General features: G+C 36.0%; 1 non-coding gene across 1 annotated transcript; it reads left to right on the forward strand.

Annotated features, from left to right (window-relative positions):
- The first annotated feature begins 9662 nt into the window (after positions 1-9662).
- On the forward strand, positions 9663-9744 carry Trnas-cga. Its single transcript has one exon. It is a non-coding gene; the product is annotated as a tRNA-Ser (tRNA).
- The last annotated feature ends 7786 nt before the right edge of the window (positions 9745-17530 follow it).

Consider the following 17530-nt stretch of genomic DNA (forward strand, 5'->3'; position numbering starts at 1 on the left):
GAGAGAGAGAGAGATTGTGTGTGTGTGTGTGTGTGTGTGTATGTGTGTGTGTCTATGAGACTTCAGACTGTGGTGAGGTAAGAAATATATCTGCAACACCTTTTGGGAAATAATGGAAGGATTGCTAGTAACTGGAGAAGTTTTGATATAAACATAGTGGCGGATTGGCTGAGTCGGTAGAGTCGGACAGAATTTTTTCGTGGATTTTGTTCCCGCTCTCTGTGTTATGTGTTCAAATCCTGCTGCGGTCGATTATGTCTTGTACCCTTTCAGAGTCGATAAAAAGTACGAGCCCTCGTCGGTGAATTGGCGAACCTGCAAGAATGTCGGATCCAATGTCTTGCAATATTTGTCTCGGCTCTTCGTGCTCTGTGTTCGAATCCTACTTGGTTCGTAGACTTTATCCTTCATCCAGTTTAACACCATGATTTGTCACTTTTGATGTCTTTCGCGAAGTCCATTCAGCCATGATTTTGATTTTAGGAACGGTTCCTTCTTCTCGCCCATTAATATTCAGAGGCCCTGTAGAATGTCGTGGGCACTACCTTCTGTTCAAAACTATGAAAAGTAGAATGCAGACTGTCACTCAGAGCAATTAGATGAAACTGGGGAGTATTTTGAGGATAAATTCACCACAAGAATAAGATCCTATTTTAGAAATCAATATAGGATGTATCATAGACAACAGAAGTATAGAAGTAGCGAAAGGAGATTAGTATGAATAGCATATGTAGCTGGGATTGGGTTCTATCTATCTATCTATCTATCTATCTATCTATCTATCTATCTATCTATCTATCTATCTATCTATCTATCTATCTATCTATCTATCTATCTATCTATCTATCTATCTGTCTGTCTGTCTGTCTGTCTATCTGTCTGTCTGTCTATCTAACTCTGTCTGTCTGTCTGTCCGTCCGTCCCTCCGACCCTCCGTCCGTTCTCATGTCTGTCTGTCTGTCTGTGTCTTTGCCTGTCTGCTGTCTCTCTGTTTTTCCTCTTTCTCTGTCTTTATGTTACTCCAAAGCAAAAGTTGTCGATTTTCGTATTGCGAATAGCTGTCCGTTACATGCAACAAAAGTGATATTAGATTAAAATAGATACCTATGTATCATGTGAATGTTTATTCACTGTTTCCTTATATATGAGAAGTGTCAAATGTCTAAGCATTTCTGGCTGTGAGTACAGGCCATTGACAAAACCAACTGTGGGGGAAATACTCCCTCGTCTCTCGTGCATATTGCGTTTTAAAACACACAACATCTATAAGAGTTGTTATTTCTGAACAAATACCGTAGTAAATTTTCCTTACATTAAATATGATACATAGATGGATATATATAATTCGGAACAGAAGGAATAACCAGCGATGTATGTCGAATGTTTGTTAACGTGTAGACGTGGTTTCAACTTCATGTTGGGGTTTCCGAAGACGATGGAAAACAGTCCATGCGCATACTCTGTTGAAACATTCTATAAAACCGTATCCATTGGGTTGCCTCAACTACCCACATGGGGTACCAGTGCTATTGATGGTGTTTGTCTGAAACTTTAGTCTACTTCAGTGGTTCTCAACCGGAGTCCATATGGCTCCTTGGGGTAGATATTTAATTTTTGGGGCCCACACAAGCAAAATAGTAAATTTGTCCACACTTGTATATTAAGGGTCCTTGAAAAGTTTTGATTTAGATGTATTTTTTGCAAGAAACAGCTCAGTTTTTTGTCTAATATTTAATGTAGTTCAACCTACACAAGTTGAGAATAGCAAAACAGAAATTTTGAAAGATGTGTCTATAGAACTAGTTTTTAAACATCGAGTGATTTTGGGGGTCCACCGGAATAAAATAGTAATCAAGGGGAGTCTATAGATAAAAATGATTGAAAACCACTCGTCTACAATCATAGAAAATGACTCGTTGACAGAAATTAGGTTGGATACCGGGGTTTCCCCATATGATTCTTAAGACAATGAGCCAGTATTTAAAGACACCTGGATATGCGTTTATATAGAAGACCAGCAGAGTCGTCCCTTTCAATGCCACCGATGTTGTCTAAAGGAAAGCGGTGTCTGTAAAGGAAAAAATTCAACAGGTTAATAAATCCCAAGCATATACGCATACACACACACACACGTACATAATAAATAGTTTGGCAGACACACATTCGCCATTCAGAAATACAGACTTAAATTCTCTTTCATATTTATTATTTGGTGTCAATGTTTTTGTCGTACTATCTGCGACTTGGTCTCTGACACGGTTCCACTATTGCTGTTTCAGTGACCAGGTTGCAGTTGGTGCGACGAAAAGCTTGACTCCAAATAATAGATGGTTATGTGAGATTAATAGTTTTGTGTGGTTTCGAATGGCTAATTCATTTACGTTGTGACTGTTTTAATTCCAACGCAGACTTAGATCAAATCACTTGTTAGGAAAATACATCTCAGTCATCTATCTATCTATCTATCTATCTATCTATCTATCTATCTATCTATCTATCTATCTATCTATCTATCTATCTATCTATCTATCTATCTATCTATCTATCTATCTATCTATCTATCTATCTATCTGACGACTTTCGGGCCGGGACCTATGGACAACTTCCAGAGATCCCTGGCCTGGCAGTGCTACCGAGAAGCACTACTCGTTCGGAATAAGATCTACAGACACGGCTTGAGAAACACGGAAGCCACCTTGAGCATGATCCTATGAACCCGGAAAAATTTAAAACAGAGAGTTACCTACTTGCAAATAAATGTGTTAACATGTGACATTATTGACCGAAGATACCGTTGTCTTTTTCGTAGGCTTTTCTTTCCACGGATAAACCTTATCTGTTTACCCCCTTTACACTTTACATCATGACATTTCTGTGATACACAATCCCTATTGATCGTTTTTTCTTACGATCCCTTTTGATCGAAAACCTACACCCACCTTTTTTTTTCTCCCCCAAAAGAAAAGCTCTACTTTGTAATTTGTCTCCTCTGTGTTCAGCCCTGTGTGGCTAATAAAGAAACATATCTTATCTATCTATCTATCTATCTATCTATCTATCTATCTATCTATCTATCTATCTATCTATCTATCTATCTATCTATCTATCTATCTATCTATCTATCTATCTATCTATCTATCCATTTGTCTGTTTGTCCGACACAGTCTTGCTCTCTGCTTACTTGCCTGTCTGTCTGTCTGCTTGTCTACCCGCCTGCCTTGCTGCCGGCCTGTCTGCCTACCTGTCAGTTTTTCTGCATGTGTGTCTGTTTGCATTATATCAATTTCATTCGGGTGTTCACCTCTTTTACTCTTTTAAATCTGGATTTTACTCTTTCAATTTAGAGCACTGCCTTCGCATCTTGCAAACGTAAATAATTATGTCTGAAGATATCTGTCTTATAAAAGAATAATTAAAGAAGACCGGCTATTACCAAGCCAAATGATTTATACATTTTCTGGAAACAAAAACAAACAAAAGAAAGTGTGATTATCAGTTAATCTACTGTCTTGTTTTCTGTTTATCCTTTCCTCTGTTCCTCATCGCATGTGTTGATCGGTTAATTTAAATTGTGATTCATTCTGTATTTATTTATTTATCTATCGGTTTATCTATTTATTTACTTTATTAGTTTATTCTTTTGATTGTTTCAGTCATTTAGCTGTGGCTGTGCTGGAGCACCCACTTGAAGGATTCTTAGTCGAAACAATTGACCCCCAGGACCCATTTTTTAAAACCTAGTAATTATTCTATCGGTCCTTTTGCCAAACCGCTAAGTTTTGGACATAAACGCACCAGCACCGGTTGTCAAGCGGTGATGGGGATGGGGTCAAGCACATACACACACACACACACACACACGCGCACACACACACACGATGGACTTATTTCAGCCTCGATCTACCAAATCCACTTACAGGAGTTTAGTCGGCCAGAGGCTATAGTAGAAAACACTTGCCCAAGGTGCCACGCAGTGGTACTCTATCCGGAACCATGTGGTTGAGAACCTGCTTGTGATATACAAATGTATGAACACACAAATTTACTATTGATATGAATTCGTGACAATACACGTTCTCTGTTGCAAATGAACTTTTTACATGGTTCTGATGAATCAATACAGTTTAAGTCTATTGTTACATATATTATATAATACAGCAATTCTCTCGAGTTCGAAAGCCGAGGAAATTCAAGTAATAAAACAACTTGCTCACTCCAAAATACTTGTTAACAAATAAATAAGTGAATAATTAATACATGTATAGCACCCCCCCAACATATATATATATATATATATATATATATATATATATATATATATATATATATATATATATATATACATACTTACATGCAAAAATATTTATTGCAATTACCTATTACGGATAAAACGAAATGTTTCCTATGAATATGTTTCATGAGAAAAACTAGAAAAAAAGGCAAAATGCAGGCTTTAATCAAAGTATCCGCATGGGACATAACTCTGCATTTCTATTGTCTCCCTTGATATTTAAGTTATCTCTCTTGCATCTATTCTAATTTAGTGGATATCAAAATTGAACTGATGCAATGTGGTGTGATGTGACGTGATGTGAATGTATGGAGGTTGAGATGGGCGGTGGAGGTGGTGGTTTTCGTGTTTATCCTTTGATGGATGAGAAGCTAAGTTGATGAGAATAGAAATATGTTTCCTCTTGGTACTTTTGTAGTTAGTCTATCAGATCCGTACACACACACACACAACACACACACACACACACACACAACCAAGTATGTATGTTTATAGATATGCGTGTATGTATATATATATGCATTTATGCATCAATATGTATATAGTTATGTATATATATTATTATATATATATATAATATATATATATATATATATAATATATATATATATATATATATAAAATCTATACATACATATATACATACATACATACATATACGTGCACAGATATCAGAGACACACACAATTAAGACTTTGACCCTGTTTTCAGTATAGATTCACATTATCCATAAATGTTCAGTAGTTTTCCTTTAAAATGCCTTAAAACAAAAACAACAACCGCAATAGTGGTTTCAAAATTTGGCTCAAGGTCATCAAATTTAGGATAGGACGTTAGACGATTACTTCCATCGCAGTGCTCAACTGGTATTTATCGACAAAGATATTTTTACAACGACAGCATCAACAATAAAAATGGTGATGACATCTTTTATTTCCTAGAGGGGCACCAGAGGAAGGGTCATTACAAGTACACTTTGCAGTCCGTGTATGAGCAAGAAAGGGAGAGGAGAGATAACTAAGATAAATATTGATAGAATACAAAATATATGAACATATCTATGATGCAGTCCATCTGATACAGTAGAGCCAACAACTACGGCCAGTGAAAGTACTCCGAAATCACCCTGACTATTATGGGCTCAAAAACTCGTCCGACTTTGGTTTTCTAGTCTACAGTTTAGAATAGCCATTTACCCAAGTATAAACATGCTTAGAGTAAACATTTACCCTAACCATTCTTGCTCTAGCCTCCCACATTTTCACCAATTCATTGAAAGAAATCACTTCCCTCTCTGCCCTCACCTTCTTTTCCAAGTGGAACTTTAAAAAGTCGACTGAAAAGGAAAGTGTCATTCTTCAATTCTTTCAGCCTCGTCCACCACACAGCCTCTTTCGCTATAGTCACTAGAAAGAGAAACATCACCTGCTCTACTTTATGACAGGTAGGAGGTGGGATGATCTTCACCATGGACTCGGCCGATAGCTCGATTCGTCTAACATGCAACAGTAGCTGTTCGTCATAACTCCATAAGTTAGGATGAAGATGCGCGCGCGCGTGCGTGTGTGTGTGTGTGATAGAGAGAGAGAGAGAGAGAGAGAGAGAGGAGAGGGAGAGTAAAAGAGGGAGATAGAGAGAGCAAATGAGAGAGCGAGAGTAAAAGAGGATTTTTAATATAGAATAACTCAAAACATAAGGTATTGTTTTCCCCTTTTCCTATATTAGCAGTGTTTTTCTATTTAAGTGACTAAAGGGCAAGGAGTTTCGTGCGAAAGTACTTCGCAAACTTTAGATTGATACAGTTTGTGTGAGAGGTGTGTGATTTTATTCATAGATTATATATATATGTTTGTGTATATCTCTATCTATCTATCTATCTATCTATCTATCTATCTATCTATCTATCTATCTATCTATCTATCTATCTATCTATCTATCTATCTATATGCGTGTATGTGTGTGTGTGTGTGTGTGTGTGTGTGTGTGTACAGGGTTATTCAAAAAGAATGAAATGATTTCATTACGCAATATTTTAATAAAAAGAAGCAATAGAAAACTCCATCTAAGTCCCAAGTATTTACTCACAATCAACTTTTATTTCCTGTCTTTACAAGTGTTCATTGTAGCCACTACCTGCAGCACGGGCAATATCAATGTGATAAGAGAATTCCTCCCAGACGCGTATCAGCATATCACGATCCACTGAGTTGATCGCTGTTGTTATTCGATGTTTAAGGTTATTGAGGTTAGTGGGTAGCGGTGGAACATAAACGCTCTTTGACATATCCCCACAAGAAAAAAATCACACACGGTGAGTTCTGGGGAAATTTATCGTGATATGTTGATACGCACCTGGGAGGAATTCTCTTATCGCATTGATATTGCTGCAGGTAGTGGTCACATTTGAAGACAGGAAATAAAAGTTATTAAAATACGGCGTAATTAAATCGGTGCATTCTGTTTGAATAACCCTGTATATATGTGTATGTGTGTGTGCGCGTTTATATATATATATATATATATATATATATATATATATATATATATATATATATATAGTGTAACTTGTATGTACATACATATGTACGACTACTACTGTTAATAAAGCAATAGAACGTTGCCCTAATGTTCTGTTGTGGCTTAAGCATCGCATTGCATTTGGAATATCGAACGTAGTGTTCCAAACAACCATAATGGTGAAACGTACGTAGGAACAAATGATACAGAATTGTGTTTATTGTTATTTCTTAAATACATACATACATACATTCTGTCTCTGTGTTCTCGCATACTTTTCTCTCTCTCTCTCTCTCTCTCTCTGTGTATATATATATTATATATTATATATATATATATATATATATATATATATATATATATATATTATATATATATATATATATATAATATATATATATATATATATATATATATATATATATATATATATATATATATATATCAAAATGTAACTACATGTAGATCGTAGGAGATTTTTTTCCTCCATCTTCTTTTTCTCTTGGACTTTCCCCTGCCTCCTGTTTCTGAAGAAGAGCTTTGCTCGTAATATAAAACTACCTTTCTTTCCTTCCTTGAGCATGTGTTAATACCTTGCATATACCACGTCCTCGCGTTGTTTTTTCTTCTTGTGTTTAGCCTTCGTTTTTTTTTTTGGGGGGGGGGTGATTAACTTTAACTATATATATATATATATATATATAATCAAAATAAGCAACAAGGATATCCAAAGGTAGTGTAGTACAATCGTTTCATGCTACTTCATTTAATTAAACAATGTAAGTATTACATCAGTTTTAAAATGTAGAGCACTCTTCAGCCACATATGGAATTTTTAAAATTAAATTGACAATGTTACACCTACCCTCTTTGTAATGTAGGCAAATGGAACAAGTATAAAAATGAACATTATCAATTTAATTTAAAAAATTCCATACGTGGCTGAAGAGTGCTCTACATTTTAAAACTGATGTAATACTTACATTGTTTAATTAAATGAAGTAGCATGAAACGATTGTACTATACTACCTTTGGATATCCTTGTTGCTTATTTTGATTATAATCACCCCATTTGATTTATATGGATAATACCATACCAAATTCTGGTGCCTTTAACTTAAGTACCATATTCATCTGAATCTATCTATCTATCTATCTATCTATCTATCTATCTATCTATCTATCTATCTATCTATCTATCTATCTATCTATCTATCTATCTATCTATCTGTCTATCTATCTATCTATCTATCTATCTATCTATCTATCTATCTATCTGTCTGTCTGTCTTCTGTCTGTCTGTCTGTCTGTCGGTGTCTGTCTATCTATTTATCTCTCTCTCTCTCTCTTCTCTATCTATATATATATATATTATATATATATATAGATATATATATATATATATATATATGATAATAAGAATAATATAATACATATATACATATATATATATATAATATATATATATATATATATATATAATTATATATATATAATATAATAGATAAATTTGGCTACCCGGGTATCGGTTAACCGAATTATCCATACTAGGATAATTCATTCAACTACTTAAACATATATAATATATATATATATATATAATATATATATATATATAATATATATATATATATATATATATATATATATATATATATATATATATATATATAATATATATAATATATATATATGTGTGTATATGTATATGTATGTATGTGTGCATGTGTGTGGTGTGTGTGTATGAATATATATGTGTGTGTGCATATATATATATATATATATATATATACAATTTGTGAACTTAAATTATCGAAAACAGTTGACGTATCTCACATACATGTAGTTTACATCTCCCATTGCCACAAGAAAACCTGTGTAAAGTTTTACATACATCATTACCATAGATTCTCTCAAGAGAGACTGTAGCAGTAGTGGTGGTGGTAGTAGTAGTAGTAGTAGCATTAGTAGTAGTAGTAGTAGTAGTATAAGAGGAAAGTCACAGATAGTCGGAATGAACAAACTTGAGTACTTGACTCTTGATACTTATTCTTTTTAAGCCGCATGAGTGAAATCAGAATCGAACCCGGTGAAGTTACTACAGTTGGGGATTTAACTGTAGGGTGTAAACAATCTAGTTTGGGGCCATGTGGTTGGTGAAAATAAAAAAAAACAAGAGAAAGCGCAAAAAAAAAAATAAATAAACGACATAAAAATTTTTTTTGAAACTGGTTTAACCACACACAGAATTATAGGTGTGTGAACGGAATAAATGTCCTTAATTATGGCTATAGAAGCTAATTTCATTCTTTTTCTTGTCCTCTTTAACGAAAAAGACTACTACGTCAAACATTGCAAACGACAAGCGGTAAAATAAATAAAACAGATAGTCATTCACACACACACTTCTACTATAATACACACACACACTTCTTCTATAATACACACACACAGTTATGATTTAAATAAATATAATATATAAATGAATGAATAAAATTATTGAAATATTTGTAAATATTGGAAATCATTCGGATGATTCCGTCTGGCGTTGAAGATTTTGGAAGAAAAAAAAAAATTCAGATAAACAGCAGCAGAGAAGAAAGTAGGTCATCCTGGGAAAGGTAAGTCGCTCAACGCGCAGACGGCTACAGATATATACAACTACTCTCCTCGTTATTGTAGCTACATAATATAAAGCTAAACCGACAAGAAAATATCACTTTCGTCACGTAGACACATCTATACTTTAAAAATGTGTTTATATTCAATGAAAAGAAACATCAATCATTCCTATTATCACAACTATTCGGCTCTCTTATTTATATAGACTAAAATGGGCAGCGGTTTACTAGATGCTGCGATGGCCGAGTGGTTAAGGCGTTGGACTCGAAATCCAATGGGCGATGCCCTCACAGGTTCGAATCCTGTTCGCAGCGTTAATTCTTTTTCGTATTTTGTTTTATTGCTGTTGAACATTTGAAAATGTTATATCTTTTTTTATATTTAAAATATTTTTCTTTTTTTCTGCTTTTTTAAAAATATATTTCCGTTTCACTGATTTTTGAAATGTTATTTTTCGTATACTTTTTACAGTATTTATAAATGAAGAGAGCTCATGTCTTTTTCAAGAGCATCAGAAGCATAAATGTATTTTTTTCGATTGAAAACGAATAGCTGATCACGAACTTCATTAACTAAATGATTATATTATAACTGAATAATGTTGATATCTTTTCTGTGTGTCGAAATTCCTACAACACAACCAGCACAAATTAGAGCCCTCAGTATAGGAATTGTACGTCATCTTTAGACAACAATAAGTGCAGGCGTGGCTGTGTAGTAAGGAGTTTACTTCTCAACCACATGGTTCTGGGTTCAGTCCCACTAAAAAGTGTCTTCTACTATGGGCTCGAGCCAACCAAAGTCTTGTGAGTAGATTTGATAGATGAAAACTGAAAGAAGCACGTCGTATATGTATTTATTTATATGTATGTGTGTTTGTGTTTGGCTCCTACCACCTCTTGACAACCGTTGTTAGTGTATCTATGTCCTCGTAACTTAGCAGTTTGGCAAAAGACACCAATAAAAATACTGGGGTCGATTCATTCGACTGAAAAGTTTTCAAGGCGGCGCCCCAGCGCGGCTGCAGTCTCATGACTGAAACTATAAAAGAGAAAAGATAAAAGACATCTGTTAACCCCTGATAAGGCTAAAGTACGCCTCCCCGCAACCGTATTAATGTTTACTCATCATAATTATTAAAAAAAACTATACAGCTAAATACGGCTACATGGATAAATAATTTTATCCCCATTGTTATAATTATTGTAATTGCGTCATCTCTGTACATATTTGCTTATATCTGAGAAGTGTTCTATTGCTACTTAGGACCTTTCGTTATTTAGGATCTTTCGTTACCTTTCGTTACTTTGGACCTCGTTTTCTGAAGGAGAACTAAATGGTTTCTGATGAATTTTAAACTAAGAATAAACCATACCTGTTTGAGCCTGCTTTCAAACTGCCAAAAATCTTCTCGTGGGCCAAATTTTTCAATGGCACTAAATACGCATCTATATCAGTTCGTATATTTTGCTAAGCCACCACAGATACATTTACCCACACCCACTACTCTCACTATGCCTACTTAACAATGTACATAAAAAGGAAAAGTAAAAAAAAAAAAATAGGCGCAGATATACCTGTGCTGTTAAGAGTTTTTTACTACTCTAGGCACAAGGCCCGAAATTTTTGGGGAGGGGGTCAGTACGCAACTGGCACTTAATTTATCGACCCTAAAGGATGAAAGGCAAAGTCGACCTCGGTGGAATTTGAACTCAGAACGTAAAGACAGACTAAATACCTATTTCTTTATTACCCACAAGGGGCTAAACACAGAGGGGACAAACAAGGACTGACATAGGTATTAAGTCGATTACATCGACCCCAGTGCGTAACTGGTACTTAATTTATCGACCCCGAAAGGATGAAAGGCAAAGTCGACCTCGGCGGAATTTGAACTCACAACGTAACGCAGACTAAATACCGCTATGCATTTCGCCTGGCGTGCTAATGTTTCAGTCCATGAGAGCAGCACATTCTTCAATAGCCCCGGCCAAACCAATGTGTTGTGAGTGAATTTATTCGACGGAAACTATGCAGAAGACTAACGCACTGATACATATTTATAATTATTATTCTTTAACAAGAATAGTATTAGCAGTGACTTCGAAGTTTCGGAGTTAGCTGACTGAAACTTCGAAGTCACTGCCGATACTATTCTCGTCAAAGAATAATAAATATATACTCAAAAAGTATTGAGTAATCTTTCAGTTTAAACTATAATTGTGTTATTATAACTTTATATAGAAACACACACACACACACACACACACACACACACACACACACACGCACAAACGCACACACACACACACACACACACACATCTATATATGTGCGTGCATGTATCAAGAAAGCACCACAGCCCCGTCTATAAACATGAGCGTTACTCAATTAAAAACCTCCACTGTTTCTTCAACCGAAGAGACACAACTGTCTTCGAAGATCTCTCAAGACGAAAGTACACCCTTCGAATAGCTAGAGCCGCGTCTTCAGGGCCAGAAAATATCTCAACCTTCAACAGCTGCTGACACTACAAAGCTGCCAACAATGGACTATTGCCCACCAAAACTGCAGTGGTGCACGCAGACATCCTGGTTTGCATCTAAAGAAGGATTACCCCATCACTAACAGACATTATCCAGCTTCTAAACCATACGCACGACTCCTTGTCTCACAGTCCATTCTTTCTCTATCATAATTGCCCCCTTTCTTTGAAGCTTGCTTCACTCGTATCTTTTCTACTCAAGTACCCATGAAACACTCTTCCCTTCACCTCTCTCCACCCTTGATTCGACCATCCTCTTCAGTATTTCCTCCCAGAACATCAACACTATGGAATCATCTCGCTACTCATATTTTTTCTGTAAGTCTTGACTTACATCAGTTCAAATGGAATATTACTGGCATCTCCGAGAGTCTACAAAGGTTTTGAGTACTGCTTTTTCTCCTGTATTGGAAAGTAACGCTATCTATCTATCTATCTATCTATCTATCTATCTATCTATCTATCTATCTATCTATCTATCTATCTATCTATCTATCTATCTATCTATCTATCTATCTATCTATCTATAATCTGTCTTATAGGGGTTGACAAGTTCAAAGATTCTATGTTTGTCCACTTAGAATAATGAACTTAGCCTTATTTTCAAGTTCTTTATTCTAAGTAGCCAAACGGTTTCTTTAAACTCATCACATCTAGAATATTTTCTACTCCCACTCGTAAAACCCACTCACCAAATACTTATCCTTCAAGAATTAAACTTCTCTACCAAGAATAATCAATCCTGTCCCTTTCAAGAAGATTTACATAAAATCCCTCGGGCCAAAATGACAAAAACAAAAACAAACGAACAAACAAACAAAAAACAAAACCAAAAAGACCTTTTGATTTCCTCAGAAGACTTAGAGGGCTTTATCTTCGACAAGCCGTCGAAAGAAAACCACCCAAGTAACACCGAGGATTTAAATCCTACAAGAACACTTCGATAAATAAATGTTTTATTCCATTTGAAGAGGAGCTCCTCCAGTCTATCAGAATTTAAGACGTTAGGCGAAACAAAACATATATTGTCGGACTAATACTTATGGATCGAAATCTATCTATCTATCTATCTATCTATCTATCTATCTATTTGTCTGTCTGTCGTCTGTATGTCTGTCTTTCTACCTGTCTGCCAGTCTGTCTGTCTGCCTGTCAATTTCTGAGTGTGTGTATATGTGTATATCTGTGCGCGCGCGCGTGCATGTGTGTGTGTGTGTGTTTTTAGATATATTTCTCTTTTCCTTAATAGCAAGTCAGTTTTGTAGAATTCTGAATTCTTTAAATGATCTGCCCTTTTTATTTAGAGATGATCCTAGTTGCCAGTAAGCGATGGCTCTACCGTTCTTGAAAGCAGAGATAACTTTAATAAACCGCGAATCTATCGTGTACAATATTTAATATCTCCTTATTCGTCTTTTTCGTATAAACATCCATGGATGTGCACATACATACATACATACATACATACATACATACATACATACATACATACATACATACATACATACATACATACATACATACCTGATAGCCGTCCACTCGTGACTGAGGAAGACCATTGCTGACCTTTAGAAACATTGTGCGCTCTAGGACTAACTTATATTTTGCATTTGTGGCTCTGTTGGTAGCTAATGAGCCCTGCTCCTTGACAAGCATACACGACTGCAAATATTGTAGACCAAGCTTTCTCCATTCACTACACCAGCAGTGCGCTTTCGAGCAGCACGCTTATATTCTTCATGCAGAATACGTGCTCTCTCAAAGGTGTCGATCCCCTCCTTAACCTGCTTCCTCCATCCGTGGCGATGACAGGCATTGCTCTCCTAGTCAGTCTCCTGCATATCACAGGCCTTTATTGAGGACTTGACACAGTCCTTAAATCGCAGCCTTGGTTTCTGCCGGGGTCACTTCCACTAACAAGTTCCCCAAATAGGATCTGTTTAGGGATCCTGCTATCCTTTATTCTAATAAGGTGTCCAGTCCAATGTAACCGGTGCTCGTGCACCATCGCCTCAATACTCAAGATATCAGCTTTCCTCAGGATCTGTATGTCTGGAGTTTTTAAGATCCAGCCAACATTCAGAATGTGTCTCTGGTATCTCTGATGAAGCGTTCAAGGACCCTTACATGATGTTCATGTCTCACATGAGTAAAGGAGCCATGTCAGTACACATGCACGGTACACAGCAATTTTTGCTTGCCTTGTGATGCCATGCGGGGACCAGACACGAGACTGAACAGACCGGAAGGAATCAGTTGCTCTCTGCAACCTGAAAGGTATTTCACCATCCGGGGAGCAAGAACGTCTGAGTGTGCTGCCCAGACAAACTCATCTATCACTTTCAGTATTGTTCCTTCAACATATAGATTTCCCAGTGCAGGCTGGAACATTACAGTCTTGTCCAGGCTAATGATGAGTCCAAATGCATTGCAAGAAGCAGACATACGATTCATAAGTATTTGCATGTCATTCCCTGTATGAGTGACTAAGTCACAGTCATCTGCATAAAGGAGGTCACGAATAAGAGACTGGAAAACTTTTGAACTGGCAGCAAATCCGCGCAGATTAAAGAGGTGGCCAGAAGATCGATGCCTCACATATATTCCCAGAGAGCTAACCTTAGCAAAAGCATGAGTAAAAGCGGCAGTAAAGTACAAAGAAAATATAGTTTAGGCAAGGATGTTATCCTGCTAGATACCATTCTTTACAGTAATGGGTCCCGCCATGCCACTACCAACATTGACCCAAGCCTCCATCCCATCATGAAATGATTTAATTATAGTTACAAAGTGATCCGGACATCCAAGTTTGCCAAGTATTTTCCATAGCAAGGCTCTATTCACAGTATCAAAGGCCTTCGTTAAATCAACGAACACCTGGACAACATCCATATTTTGTTCATAGCACTTCTTCTGTATATGTCTTGCTGTGAAAATTATATCCATTATCCCTCTACCAGATCGGAAGCCGCATTGAGATTCAGATAAGACATCATTTTCGAGACACACATTCAGGCGAGTAAGAAGATTTGCCGGAATCTTGCCAGCAGCTGATAGTAGAGCAATTCCTCTGCATTTGTCACACATTATTCTGGCTCTTTTTCCTTTATAGAGGGGATGAATAATTGCATACTTCCAGTCCTTAGGCATTGCACCATTCCTCCAGACTACACTAAGTTTATGAAGGGACTGTATGATGTAATCATCATCAAATCGCAAGACCTTAGCACAAATTCCATCCCTTCCAGGTGCCTTACCAAGATTCAATTTACTTATTGCCGTCATTACCTCATCTATTGAGGGCGTGGAGTTTAAGGAGCCAGTGATAGGTCTTTGTAGCATAATATCAATCACTGTTTCATCCACAACTGACTCATGGTTCAAGAGTTCAGAGAAGTGTTCAAGCCAGTGACTTGTGATTTCTGTTGATTTAGTAGATAGAGTAGGAGACTCCTTGGAAAGCAAAGAAGCTGATGCAGAGGTCTTAGGCCCATAAACGTGCTTCATAAGATGGTAAAGCTTCTTGCTGTTATTTGCATCAGCAGCAGCCTGAACATCACGTGCAAGATCCTCCCACCAAGTGTTCTGCATCTTCCTGAGAGATCGCTACATTAGTGGTTTTATACTGCTAGAGTGGGCAAGTGCTAGATTTCGCTGCACAGCTGAATGCCAGTGTGTGAATTTGTTTTGCGTGGATAAAGTGTTGCATGTCACCGAACTCTCCTTTCGGTGCTACCAGACATAAGGTCAGTGGACAGCAGAGAAATCAACTGTACTTCAAGTACTTTTTTCTTCATTATACAAGCTTACCTTCAAGGAGGAACTTCTCACAAGAACTAGGGATCCTTCATTCCCAGTTGTCCACAAGCAAGTTAACCCGTAGCTGGGTCCCTAACAAATGCTGCTAAGAGTTGACCTAGGAACAGTAGTGTCTAAGAGGTGGTTCTACACTTCTCAAAATCATGGCACTGCCGTACCAGGGCTCCATATGTATGCATGTATGTTGTCCGGAACTCACGTACCGGACAACATACATACATACATACATACATACATACATACATACATACATACATACATACAGGCATGCATGCATGCATGCATTCATATCTACATACATGATGGCTGCCCCCTCGTTATATACATACATAATACATACATACATACATACATACATACATGCATGCATGCATACATGTGTGTGTGTGTGTGTATGTGTGCATGTGTGTGTGTGTGTGTATGTGTGCATGTGTGTGTGTATGTGTGCATGTGTGTGTGTGAAAGAGAGAGAGAAAGTGAGAGAGAGAGAGAGAGAGAGAGAGAGAGGAGAAAGAAATACTTAGCTGTTGATTTTAATGATGATTGCTTATAATATGAAAATCAAAAATCTATGAATATAAATTATATAGAAAATTAAAAAAGAGACAGAAAGAAGCCACGAAGGAAATAAAATGATGAATTAGAAAATTCCTCCATATCTATAATTTGTGTCATCAAGAAATATTCACATTTATTCCAAATAATATGCATTTCGTTTTTCTAAATTACTATGAAAATTTTGCGTTAGAGGCTACAGCTGTATTTATTTGCAGCTTTGTTAATACACATACATACATACATACATACATACATACATACATACATACATACATACACACACATGTATGTTTCTGTAAGTGCGCACGTGTGTGTAAGATGATATATGTACATATATGAATATAGATAATATGTATGTATGTATGTTCGTACATACGCATGTATGTATGTATATGTTTTGTATGTATGTATGTATGTATGTATGTAAGTATATATATATTTATGTATGTATGTATGTATCTATCTATCTATCTATCCATGAATATATGTATATATATATATATATGCGTTATGTGAGTAAATAGTATATATGTGTATATACACACACACACATATACATACTTATACATACATACATACATACATATATATATATATATATATAATATATATATATATATATATATATATATATATATATATGTATGTATGATTGCATTGATTTACTTGTTTATTTATATATCTATTTTGTTTATTTAATTAATATTTCTCCTGAGACTAAAAGATATTAAGGTTAATCATGTGACTGATAAAATATGTCTGACAAATTATATTTCTTACTAATGGAGTTTGTGACAAAACAAAACAATAACAAAAAAAGCAAAACAAAAGAAAATACGAAATAATGAAGTCACAATGACTTAATAACCTATCACATGACTATATAACTAAAGAATTATAACTAAGAGACACTGACCTAAACACACACACACACACACACACACACACACACACACACACACACACACACACACATATACACGTATCTATACATATAAAATATATATAAACACGCATACTTTCACATACACACCATATGCATGAGCCCAAGTCGCAGTTACAAAGTGAGTCATCTGTTGCCTCAGCGAACATGCGCGGGCAATTGTTCGTTTGATCTGTTAGAAAGAGCATTTAAATTCTTTCCAATCACAATCTGACGGTTTTATAAAGAAAAGGAC

Source organism: Octopus sinensis, linkage group LG2 (assembly GCF_006345805.1).
Source record: "Octopus sinensis linkage group LG2, ASM634580v1, whole genome shotgun sequence".
In the NCBI taxonomy this organism is placed as follows: domain Eukaryota; kingdom Metazoa; phylum Mollusca; class Cephalopoda; order Octopoda; family Octopodidae; genus Octopus; species Octopus sinensis.